Genomic DNA, 13,597 nt, shown 5'->3' with positions numbered 1-13,597 from the left:
GGAATAACAAGGTGACAAGGATGCCTAAATATGAGCTGAAACATAAGATCTTAACAGTGATAAATTCTATGCTAGACTTTAAACGGGTCATTTGAATACCATCACACTCTGGTCAACTTCTTCTAAATCAGCCTACATGGCTTTGAAGAATATTGGAAATGAAGTAAGATGGAGTAATCTTGTAGCATATAAACTTCTTGTGCCTAGTCACTCCCCGCACCCGGCAAGAGTCGCCCGGGAGTCTTCCCACTCAAAATACGCTGGTCAAAAAAGGTGTTCTGACACATTCTATATGCTGCTTTGGTAACAATGAAAGGGAACTCAGAACACCTGTATTTTGATCATCCTTTCTCTTAACAGTTTCAAAGTTCTGGGTTTGGGTAGACGCAACGCAACGCAATTAATGAACCGATCTAATTCACTCACATTGCTCGAACGAGAGGTCAACTAAAGCTGGAGAATGGCGTTTCTATGTGCCACTATAGCAATCTAAAAGATTCAAGAAAGGAGACGGCTTTCTCATAGTAAGGTGGAAGTTTTAGAAGAACCAACAAAGCTGCGGATTATATGGCTAAAAACTCTGGTTTAGGTGATGAATGTAATATGTACTACACAATTCCTCTAGATTCTAATTTTGTATCTTCCAGGAATACGCAAAGGGAACTAAAATGTTTACATACTTCCAAGCACTTCCACCACTAGTGAAAACTCCACAAAATAACTTTGAGCAATAGAAAAGCAAAAGAAACGCTAACCAACCCAAGAAATTGAGTTCTTATGACATATACAAGTGAGTTGAAGCTGCGCAGCTTGATCAAACGGCCTCAGTCCAATGGCCAGTATGAAACCAAAACTACAAGACTTGAGAATCAAAAAGAACTTACAAAGAGCAAAATGGTGTCAGTTACTATGCACAAGCACAACATATAAATGTCACAATCATAAAAGTCAAGCAAAAGTATACAATTACTTTATGTTAAACAGAAGTCCTACTAGAACACCAAACACTGTTTACATACTTCCAAGCACTTCCACCAAGATGTAATTGGAACACTTGTAGCTTTGGGTCCAATCCCTTCATTGAAACACGACCAGTAGTTATACTTTGCTTTTTTGCTTTTTTTTACACCTGAATATGTAAATAGAAGGTTTCCCTGCATCCAGAATTTCAGCCACCACCTCCTTCCTTGCATACATGCATGGCCACCTCTTACTAATATACTAGCATGAGGTGTTCGCACACCACATAGCCCCATACCCATGTCACTTTATTTACTATCCCTTATACTTACTAGGCGTCCAATACACGGTGCTTGCACACCAAGCAAACCAACTATTTACTACTAAACAGAAGCACAAGTAGATCCGAGTGTACCACAATCATGCAACTTAACAAAATTTTACCAAATTGACAATAAACCAAGTGAACCAAACAAAATTGTTATACATCTAAAAGAGCTAATAACCAATACCCACCAAGCACACCGAGACTTGGAATAAACAGTTTTCATTCTAAAATGAGTACGCTCTAGTCGAAAATAAAAATACTACAATACCCTAATCACACATAGAAAATTGTCAATTTCCTTTAATTAATTTCTAGATTACTATAAGCTCCTCCTTAGCAGAATTTATAAATTAAAATGATTATGAATTTGCAAATAAAACAATGTAGCAGTAGAAAGGATGCCTTATTAGAAATAAACAATTGATATTCTTATAATTGAGGTCTTAAAACGTGACACTGACCAAACCTTAAGCAAAAACATACTTCTCTTACAACAATTAAAATCAAAGAACCCTAAATTAGCACCTAACATCAAACTAAGTAAAAAAAAAAAAAAAAAAAAAAAAAAAAACAGATATAAGAGTGCAATCGAACCTGGTCCAATTGACTCTAGCGTGAGACAGAGAGTGTGAGGGAAAAAAATTAATGTTTTTCCTTGATCTTCAACCTTGGTAAAAGACAGAGAGAGGGGAGGAGGAAAGTTCTATTACATGAGAGAAGTGAATAAAAGAGAAGTATTGTTTATAGAAGAGAGAGAGAAAGAAGACAAACCTTGTTATTGCTTTAATATCGAGTTTTCTTTCAAACAACTCGAGTCTTCTTCTTTGATTGTTGTTGCTACTCTTTATTTTCACGATGGCTTCATGAGATCTTAACGGACATCAAAATCCAAGTCTAATCCAACGGTGGACGAAACAAATGGACATAGTCGTGGCCAAAATGGAAACTAAACCCAACTACCCAAACAATACCCCACGGCCACTTAAAAACTTGGCCACGGTTGTGGGCCGTTGGACCCTGGCAACAACTGATGACTGTGGCTAAAGCAAGATTGTACCTGTGGCAAAAGCTCAATTTTATTGTAGTGTATGGATGGAGAGGTTAGCATGATCGAGAGCTTCGCTCGACATTATTTCAACAACACGTTCCCTGATAATCATATGCCCGAATTTCTTTCCTTTGGAAGTTCATACACCAACATTTTCATTCCTACACTAGTCGATACACATATTATGGATGAGGACGAGATAGATGACTTTCTCAAAGATATAGAGTACTACCATAGTAATGTGGATATGACCAATCTAGATGAGGAATTCGATGAGTTTCTTAGAGCAGGTGATGATTCACCCTATCAAAAACTACTTTGCACAACATCCACCTCGACTCTCCTCCTTCCACCCTTTCAAAGGAATCTCGAGTTTGCACTCGATCCTTTTGTTTCTCCTGTGCTTCATAATTTTTTAAATCCACCTAGTAAACAAATACTTCAGAAGGACAAACCATTTGACACCTTCATTTTCAGACTTGAGACAGTCCCTACCTACACCATGAATGAGTTTTGTGCTAAACCCACATCTTCATTGTTTACATGCTTTCCTTCTACAACTTATCCATATCCACCATCTCTTCCACAACCATTCACTTTTCCACACTTATTTACTAGGACACCCTCTTGTTCAAAGATGAAAAAGAAGGTGCATGCTAGGTTACGTTATAGGTCTATCCGACTTCGCTTTCAGTTCACTAGGTTGCGTCATAGGAAATCTTGGTGCTTGATTGTGTTTGGATATGTTTTATGTGATATTTATTTATGGAATGATCCTCAACTATTTCGGTTGTTGATATATGATAAACTGCATGTTCATACATATGTTTAGATAAAGTCTCGAGTATCTGACTATAAATGACTCAATTTTTTGTGTTTGGTGCATTTCCTTTCATTTCCATATATTGGTGAGTGCACCATTAAGGTAACCGGGCCCTCCCTATGGAGTGTGTGGCTGTAAGTACCGGATCTTAAGTCCACGTTTAACATAATTCACGTTTTCCACTCTTGCATGTTTTCTCAGATTTTTTAGTCATGTTTCTCTATGGGGTGAATTATGTCCCTATTGCTTATTGTTTTTCCTTATAAAAGTAAAAAAATATTAAATAATAAACATAGTAATCAAGGAAGTCTCGGGAATCTGACTTTAAAAGACCCACTGTTAAAAAACAAATTTTCTAAACTCTGTTAAAAAATTTGTTTGGGGGTGGGGTGTTTAGTGTTTCCGCCCTAGAATGTTTTATGTCCCATTAGGGTTGCTTAGGCCGTTTAATTGTATTTCGATTCGGGTCGACATAATCTATGAATTTAGAGTTCATTCGTTCGCATAACGTACGTCATGCACGCACTTCGAGGTGTTTTCCACTATCTTATATGTCATCCACGGTCAGAATAGAGTGTTTTATGGATCATTGGATTGGAAATTCTCTCTTGATCATTTCCATATCTCATTCGCAAAAATCGGATCGGTAACGAAGCGGCAATATTAGTTTGAAGTCGCGCTAAAAATCGAAAATTCGGGCTTGGGCTTAACCCAACCAGCTCACCGCCAAGACTCAAAGCTCCTTACCTTCGCACCAGCAGTCACATTCTTCATCTTCTCAAACAGCCATTTACAAACAAAACAAAAAAATTCAAAACCTAAAAAATAAAATTAAAAAGAAAACCAAACTAACCCACGCCAACCATCAAAAATCCACTCCAAATATTTTCAAAACCGTACCACCACCACCTCCACCAATTTAAATCATCAAAAACCACCGGAAAAAAAATCAAGCTGCCGCGCCACCACACCACCACCACCATCATTTTTTTTGTGAGGTTATCCCTCATTGCTTCCCCACTACATTCCAAACACTCCAATGGCGCAACAACGTCGAATTTTGCCGGAGCAAGCATTTACTGGCGACCACTTCGCTTTTAAATTTTACGATGACGAAAATGATTAGTAGAGATTGGAATAGTTTGTGGTACTCGACCGAAGCCTTTTACCATGAAGACTTAGTCCGACGGTTTTACAACACGAGGGAGTTGGAGGGGAGTAGAATTTTTGTTACGGTGGCGAAGAGGAGGAAGGAAGTAACTGCTGGTTTGTTGGCTGAGATTCTACGCATTCCGCCTAGAATCCATCTGGATTCCACGTTACAGGAGTCCCAATATAATGGGGTAGAGCCGTTGATGAACGCAACTGTTACCGAAGGGAACTACAATGCGAAGCTCGCGATTGTGTTCGCCAGCATCCTCGAAACCAACCACCGGGCCGCAGGCTTAGTGGATTAGTTGGAACGCCCTAGGGAAGGAGAAGGTCACGACATCGGTCCGAATCGCTCCACATTCTATGAATACTCCAGAGCGAAAGTACGAAGTTTTGTATCTTGGAGTTTTGCTTAACATGATTAGGGGAGTAGGGAAGTCTATTGCACCTCTCCCCTGCTTTGATAACCAAGATCATCTTTGAAGTTGAGAGCGACTCCGGCGCCTCGATAGGATTTACCTCACCCTACAATCAAATCCTCGTGATTTATAAGGATTGTGTCCAACGAGTTTGGAGGTTGCCTGAGGATAGGGTAGAGGACAAGGAGGATGGTGGAAATGAGAATGACTCGGAGGATGAGGAGGACTTGACTTGTTTTGATGCTGATGCTTTGGAGAGGTGTTAGTCAGATGCAGAACGCATGGTTGTGATTCATCGTGGCATGCGTACACTCAATACTATCTGCGAAGACCTCTGGACTCGACAGGCTACTATCCACCATAACTTTGAGATCCGTACCTAGCGAGAGGATGAGCGGTGGGAATAGATAAGGACTGAGCTAGAAGCTCAGCGCCAGTTTCGGGCCGATATGCTTGCACGCTTCCCACCTCACGGGGATTCTCCTTCTGAGGATACAGCATCGAGACACGAGCGTCGTCGCCGAAAGACGAATGGTGCTTGCCCCTCGGGAGCTCAGGAGCCATCTCCTGAGTGTGTGCCCTCCCCTACCAGTACCGACGTGTTTAGGGATAGTATAGCTTGACGATGTTTATTTGTAGTTTTATTATTGTTAGTTATTTTAATGTAAGTTTTAATTCCGTAATTTGGATTTTGTAGTAAAAGGGCATTTAATGCCAATATTAATATAATGTCATTATTTTCATTGTGCGTGGTTGTTTAATATTGATCCCACCTTCCCAAATTATTTGCGGGTAGTGTTATCTATTCCAGCATGATTTTTATATGACCCTCGTTTTTAGAAGTTATTTCGGAGTCAGGGTGAGAATATGGCCGATTAGGCATATCTATGAATAAATATCATGGTAGGATGAAATCTCGATAAAATAGGTAGATTCTATCCTAAATTCAACCTAAAAGATACTAGGGTTGTTTTATAATCAAGAATATGAGTTGTTTCCGTTTTCGGGTTTGGAAATTTTAGTATTTTCGGAAACTGCCGTAAATTTTTTTGGCAACTTCCCGATCCGTTTTAGCAACTTAAAACCTATATAAACTTCATTCATTCTACACTCACAACCCACACTACACCTAACTTCCATCACTCCCCTTTCACTCCCACGTTTCGTCTCATTTTTCACGAATCAGCACCTCGGAGCGCAACTACGCCCCAGAGGAGCGCACTCGCGCCCTACTCATTTGTCAGAACTTTTGCATAGAGCGCACCCACGCCCAAGGTGAGCGCGACTCGCGCTCAAACAATGGAACTCAAAAATCATCAGAGCGCACCTGCGCCCTGACCTCCGTAAACACAAAAATTTCCAGTTTTCTGCGGGTTGTTCCCAGATCATTTGCAGCTGTTCTAGAGCATCATTTTGAGATGACATCTCCTACACTAATACCAGAATAGTCTTTCGAAGATTTGTTCCAAAGCACTACTTATGGTGCTTGGTTTCGTGAGGCGATCACATACGTAGGCTGGGAACCGCTTATGGTAAGACCTGCTGAACTTTATTCTCCACCACTAGCATCTTATTTTTACGATAACTGCATTTTCTTTGAGAGACCAAATGGAGAACAAGTGTTCTCCATCAACATTGATGGTGAACCAATGGAAACTACCAGGTTCTTGCTAGCATTTGTTCTTGGACTTGCTATGCCCACTGAAATATAAGACCCATGGTGCTATTGGGTAGATAATATGTATGTCTACACTTTTGAGTTTTTGCATGAGTCGTATGGGGCAGGCATTTTCCGTATCGAGGACCAAGGGGACTATAACGTCGCCTTTGGTAGCCTGTCCATGAACATAGGAACTGTTATGTTTTGGATCATGCTAAACATTTTAGGGGAATGGCATTTTTTCTTACGTGAATGATGCCACTTGCGCCGCTTCCTTGCTTTAGCCATGGGACGTATGTGCCATGACCTTCCCAGAACCTTGATGTCTAGTTTAGCTCGAGCCCATAGCATGAGGCATAAGTACCTTCTTATGCCTGTTCTAATTTCCTATATTATGCTATATTTCCTTCCTGTTTTTTGTACACATTTCACAGATTGGATTACGGTCGACACTGTACGACCCACCAATAGTATTATTCGATCTTTCCGTGCAATGACTTGGCAAGGGTGGAGGATACAACCTCATCAAGTTGCACCCTACACCCCGTCAGACCAAGTGGCGCTTAATAGGCTAGCAATAATAGATTATAAATGGCGGGAAGCCTGGCAAATTATCATGGCATGGCAGGACGCGAAGGAACCTCACTTCTTTATAGAAGAAAAGGATGAAAGGGGATGATGAATAAAGCGGGAGATAAGGTAAGTTGTAATTCTAGTTAGTGTCTGCTTATGTCCCAAGCAATTTGATTCTTGTTAACCCCATAATGGGTGGAACTCTTATAGAGTTGCGTCAGTTTTTATATTAGTATGTTTTAACCTTGTTTTGCAGATGTTCCAGAATTTCACGCGTTTCCATGGTATTTTTTTTCTACCCTCTTTATTTAACTGCCTTGAAGACAAAGCATGCTTCTTGTTTGGGGGGGCATAGAAACATGTGTAATTAAGGCATCTGTGAGGATATAGATAGGTATAATATGCACTTGTTTTTAAGTTAAAATTTCAAAAATTCAAAAATATAAATAAATAAGTTCATGCTATACACTTAGAAACTTAGGTTAATATGTATGTAATAATCTTTGCATCTATCTATAAATAGATTACATGAGTATCTATGATTGTTAGCAGTAAGTTTCTGAAATCTAGGCTAGAGTACTTATTCTACAAATCCTGTGAGAATATAGCCTAAAGCCTTATATGAGCGAAACATTTGAGAAATGAAACAAGGGAGAAGTAAAATCCGGATAGAGATATCACACGTCCACTTGCTTGATCACTATGCCATATCCTAAGCTAGAATTTAGGCCCTCCTTGGATCGATATAGCCAAAAATTCAAACCTATGAATTATTTTCCGCTAGTCGCCCCTCTGAGCCTTTCTTTAGCCTTTCATAAACCACAAATCCTTTACCCTGTTACAAAACAAAACAAAATAAAAAATTCAACCTACCCAATTTAGATAAGTCTGAGAATAAATTGAGGAAGAAAGAAGAAGAGAAAAACCTGTGTAAACAAAAGTTAGGTAATTGCTTCAAAAAATAAAGAAAAGAAGTTTCCATCCAAAGAAAAAAAAAATAGAATTAAATAAAAACTCCAAAAATAGAATAAAAGGGAGTCAAAAGCCAAAGAAAAGAAAAAGAAAAATATGGCTAAGGATGGAAACAAAGTGTAGAAGCAAAAGTAAATAACAAGATTTTCTCTAGTTACATAATATGAAGACTATTATCTCAGACTTGTCCTTTTTGAATATCCATTTCCTTCCTTCTTAAACCATCTCCTAATCCCCGCAACACCTAATAAAGACCTCTAGCTCAATTAGGAATAGGTTAGTGTGATAGTAAGTGGCAGATGTGTTTGATCGACTCCGGCTTCCTTGTTGTCATTGAGATTGTAAGGTAAAAGTGTGCCCACCGCATTAATCGGAGTAGCTTAAACTTGAGTGGAAAAATCAGAGTGTTGTCTTGACATTTGTGTGAGGACCTACTTAAGGACGCTATTCCGAGTTTTCAGAAACGAACCTACTAGGCATTTCATAGTATTACTTATTGTATATATGTTTATTGTAGATGATTGATTATTATGCATATATTAGCTTAGGTTTAGACTTGATTACTCTATATGCATTGCTAGTGAGAGGTATAGTTAATTTAGAGCATGAATAAGGAAACAATAGTTTTATTTCTTAGTCGTTGTAGTATAGATAAAGTTTGTGAGTACCTTCACTCGAAAAACTCTCACGAGGTTATAACTTCGTCCACTAGGAAATTCCTAGTGGTTTAAGGCCTTGTTGCATATGGTCAATGCAATCGCACTCAGCGAAACGAGAGTAGATAGAACTCCATTTTTGGTCACATATTCTAATTTCTCATCTTTGCTTGAGGACAAGCAAAATGCTGTTTGGGGGTGGTTTGATAAGAGCCCAAAACTGTAGTTTTAACCATGTAACAGTCATACTTTTAGACCAATTATGTGAGTAATAATTAAGAGTTAATACTGATTACGTGTTTTTATGCATTTCAGGCTTCGAAGTCCATTATGTGCAGAAATGTGCCACTTTAGTGAGATGAAGGAGCAAAGGTCGGTTGCTAAGGAGTTCTGTGATTAAAGGCCATGATTCAAGAAGACAAAGCATTTCTAAAGCCCGGTCAAAAGCTAAAAAGTCGACGCGGGCAGAAACAACACTCAAAGTCAACAGAACTTCTGAAGGTCGTATCTTTTGACTCAGACCTCGGAATTGGGCCTAGCTTATGTCAAAACGACCGGCTCGGAAAGAGCTTTCCAATGGTTGAAGCCTTGACCCAATCAGAGAGGCAAAAGTGGACGAAAAGTCTGTTGAAGCCAACTACAGCTGAAGAGGCCTTTTTGGACTGAAAGAATTGGGTTTTGGGCCTGATTCTCTGGCCCAAAACATGGCTCCAAGCCCATGCACGATTTTTGGATCTAAAAGTATAAAAACAAGAGCTTGACTCTTTGTTAATGGTAGATAGTTAGACCTAGATTAGTTAGCCTCCATTAATTAGTTTGAGAATTTCAATTAGTTAATTAATTAGTTTTTCATATCTTGTTTTAGATCTAGCTTCATATTTAATTACTTTAGAACAAGTAGATTATTAATTTAGTATTTGAATAATTGTTTTATTATTCATTAGATTAATAAAATAGTGTTCTTGGTAATCTAGTTCATTTTCCATTTACTTATTTAGTTCAATTCTTAGATTCAATTGTTTGTCATTATTAGTTAAATTCAATTATTGCATGAGTAGTTTTGAATTGAGTTTAAACAAACAAAGTTTCAATCTTTATATCATGTCTTGTTCAAATTCCATTGGGAAGGATAGCGTGATGATTCTCGGCTAAACCTCCATTTGAGGGGGTTGAGAAGCCTTGATGAAAGCTTGATCCCAATTATCGTAGAGTCATCGTAATTTCCTTTCCACTCTAGAAATGATTAGTTCACCATGAGAATGGGTGTAATCGTTCACATGCTAGTTATGATTTGGTAGAAATGCCATGTGTAATTAGGGATTAGGAGTAACCCGATTGTACTGCGAAGCAGTTCAATTCGGATTACGACGATTCGTCGTTAGTAGGATTAAGTCGAGTTAAGGTGGAATCAATCCCCCTCTAACTCCTTATCATAGAATCGACGTAGCATTTCCATAGTTGTTCTAATAGTTGACTAGTTGCATCTTGTGGGTAGTTGCATCGTAGTCTAGTTGTCATTTCGTAAATCTCTCATTAGACTTTAGTTTAGATTATTTATACATAGAAAACATTATCATGCGGAAGGACTAGGAGTAGAACAAATCATCTACTCCCCTATATCTTATAGGATTGAGAGTAGAAATCTTTGATAAATATAGGCAACATAAGTAAGTTTTAGTTTACTTACGTTTTGAGTTTTATCGTTCATTTCGTAGGTAAACTTTTATCTTTTTATGATTTATCAGCTACTCTGGCTATTTCCAAATTATTATTGATATTGATGACCAAGAAAAGACTACCTTCACATGTCATTTTGGAACATACGCCTATAAATGAATGCCTTTTGGCCTTTGTAATGCTCATGGTACCTTCCAGCGGTGTATGCTTCATATATTTAGTGACATGGTAGAGCATTTCATTGAAGTATTCATAGATGATTTTTCTATCCATGGAGACTCTTTCACTGACTGCCTGTCTAACCTATCTAAAGTTTTGACACAATGTGAAGAGAAGAGTATGGTATTAAATTGGAAAAAATGTCATTTCATGGTGAAAAAAGGCATAGTACTAGGTCACATTGTATCTAGTGATGGCATCGAAGTAGATAAGGCTAAACTAGATAAGATAGCGACTTTACCTATACCATGGATTGTCCGTGATATTAGAGCCTTTCTAGGCCATGCAGGTTTTTATAAGCGTTTTATCAAAGATTTTTCAAAAATAGCTAGGCCGTTAAGTAATCTGCTTTTAAAGGATGCCATTTTTTATTTTAACTTTAACTGTAAACATGCTTTTCAAACTTTAAAAGCCGCCTTAACTTCTGCACCCATTATACAGCCTCCCGATTGGTCTAAACCTTTCGAACTCATGTGTAATACTAGTGATTATGCAGTTGGTGCTGTCTTGGGACAGAAACTAGATAATAAATCCACTGTTAGTTATTTATTATGCTAGTAAAAATCTAAATTATGCTCAAAGGAAGGATTCGTAAACCTTATTTGGTTGGTTCTAAGACTCTAGTTTATACGGACCATGCAGCCCTTAGGTACCTTCTCGCAAAGAAGGATGCTAAGCAGAGATTAATCCGATGGATTCTTCTCCTACAAGAGTTCACATTAGAAATAAAGGACAAAAGAGGGGTCGAAAACGTAGTTGCCGACCACTTATCTAGACTTCCAAACGACGGTGATAGTGATTCTGAGTCCATACCGGACTCTTTTCCTAATGAGCATTTGTATGCTATTTTTTTTTGCCCCATGGTATGCTGACATTGTGAATTATTTAGCGTCTGATGTTATTCCTTATGATTGGTCAAGGTATGAATATAAGAAGTTCTTGGCCAAAGTTAAGTTATACTACTGGGATGAGCCCTACCTTTTCAAGTATTGTGCAGATTAGATTATATGTCGTTGTATTCTCCAATGGGAATATAATGAGATTCTCTCATTCTGCCATGACAAAGAGTGTGGTGGCCATTTTAGTGGTATGAAAACAGCTTCTAAAATTCTTCAATGTGGGTTTTATTGGCCTACTCTCTTTAAAGATGCCCAAGTGCATTGCAAGAAGTGTGTTCATTGCCAACAACTTGGGCGAATCATGAAGCGTAATATGATGCCATTAAATCCAATCATGGTGGTAGAAATATTTGACCTATGGGGAATTGATTTCATGGGTCCTTTTCCTGTTTCCCACCGTTTCATTTATATTCTAGTTGTCGTGGACTACGTGTCTAAATGGATAGAGGACATGGCTTGCCGTAGCAATGACCATAAAACAGTTGTGTTTTTTGTTAAAGAATACATTTTCTGTCGATTTGGCATTCCCAAAGCCATCATTAGTGATGGTGGAACACATTTTTGCAACAGAGTTGTTGCATCTCTCGTGAAAAAGTATGGAGTTACACATAAAATAGCAACTCCGTATCATCAACAAACTAGCAGACAAGTAGAAGTTTCTAATAGGGAAATCAAAAAGATATTAGAAACAACTATAAATCCTGATAGGAAAGGCTGGTCAAAGCGTCTATCTGATGCCTTATGGGCATATAAGACTGCTTTCAAAACTCCTATAGGTATGTCTCCCTTTAGACTTGTATTTGGGAAACCTTATCATTTGCCCGTTGAATTGGAGCACCGCGCTATGTGGGCTGTAAAAAGCCTTAACTTCAATATTGATAAGGCAAGTGTCAAGCGCAAGTTGCAATTGAATGAACTTGAAGAAATCCGTAGAGATTCTTATGATCTCGCGAAGGACTATAAAGAGCTAACATGAAACGTGTTCATGATAAGCAAATCTTGCGCAAAGATTTTGTGGTAGGTCAAAAGGTCTTGCTTTACAACTCCCGTCTACATATTTTTCCAGGGAAATTAAAAACAAGTTGGTCTGGTCCTTTTCTGGTTACTGAAGTCACCCCTCATGGGGCAATCACCTTGGTAAATCCCAAGGATAACAGTTCCTTTCAAGTCAATGGGCAACGGTAGAAACATTTTCAGGAGCTATTGTCCCCTGATGTAGAGGAAGTCCTTTTCCCTGTCTATGAGGACTGACCTTTGTTGGTTGGTGTACTTCCTTTCATTTCCATAGATTGGCAAGTGCACCATTAAGGTAACCGGGCCCTCCTTATGGAGTGTGTGGCTGTAAGTACCGGATCCTAAGTCCACGTTGAACATAATTCATGTTTTCCACTCTTGCATGTTTTCTCGATTTTTGAGTCATGTTCCTCTATAGTGTGAATTATGTCCTTATTGCTTTTCATTTTTCTTATAGTAAACATCATGCATAAAAATTAAAAAAAATCAAAATAATAAAAATAATAATCTAGGAAGTCTCGGGAATCTGACATTAAAAGACCCACGTTAAAACAAATTTTCAAACTTCATTGCCAAAAATTTGTTTGGGGGTGGGGTGTTCATTTTTCTATCCTTGATTGTTCAACTTTCCATTTGTGTTGTTTAGGCCGTTTAATCGTATTCCGATTCAGGTTGACATTATCTATGAATTTAGATTTCATTCGTTCGCAAAAGCATCATGCACGCACTCTGAGGCATTTTCCATCTTCTTATGTCACCCACGGTTGGAATAGAGTGTTTTATGGATCATTGGATTGAAAATTCTCTCTTGATCATTTCCATATCTCATTTGCATAAATCGGACTGGTAATGAAGAAGCAAAATTAGTTTGAAGTTACACAAAAAATCGAAAAAAAACAAAAAAAACAAAAAAAAAAACAAAAAAATCAAAAAAACAAATTGTACTTGGGCCCAATCTCGCATGCACGTGCCACGCACGTATGTCTCCATCTTCAAACCAACAATCGCGAGTTTGTTTCATCACCGCCATTAACAAGCTTTAAACCCTAGAATAAATTTTTTTAAAAAAACAAGAAAACCTAATTTAACCCACGCCCAAATTCATTCACATCCCAAATATCCTCCAAACCTCTCCCACCACCATCCCCAACAATTTCAACCACCGAAAATTAGAAAAATTCAAAAAAAATTGAACTG

The 13,597-nt window shown here is 38.3% G+C and overlaps 1 long non-coding RNA gene across 1 annotated transcript; it reads right to left on the bottom strand.

Annotated features, from left to right (window-relative positions):
- On the bottom strand, positions 1-2,152 carry LOC147505355 (uncharacterized). The gene is made up of 2 exons (XR_015220582.1): positions 2,060-2,152; positions 1-1,955 (listed from the first exon to the last, which is right to left on the bottom strand). It is a non-coding gene; the product is annotated as an uncharacterized LOC147505355 (long non-coding RNA).
- Positions 2,153-13,597: the final 11,445 nt, after the last annotated feature.

The sequence above is a fragment of the Coptis chinensis genome, chromosome 4 (genome assembly GCF_015680905.1).
Source record: "Coptis chinensis isolate HL-2020 chromosome 4, ASM1568090v1, whole genome shotgun sequence".
NCBI classification, from domain to species: Eukaryota; Viridiplantae; Streptophyta; class Magnoliopsida; order Ranunculales; family Ranunculaceae; genus Coptis; species Coptis chinensis.
This window is presented reverse-complemented; position numbering and strand designations above follow the sequence as displayed.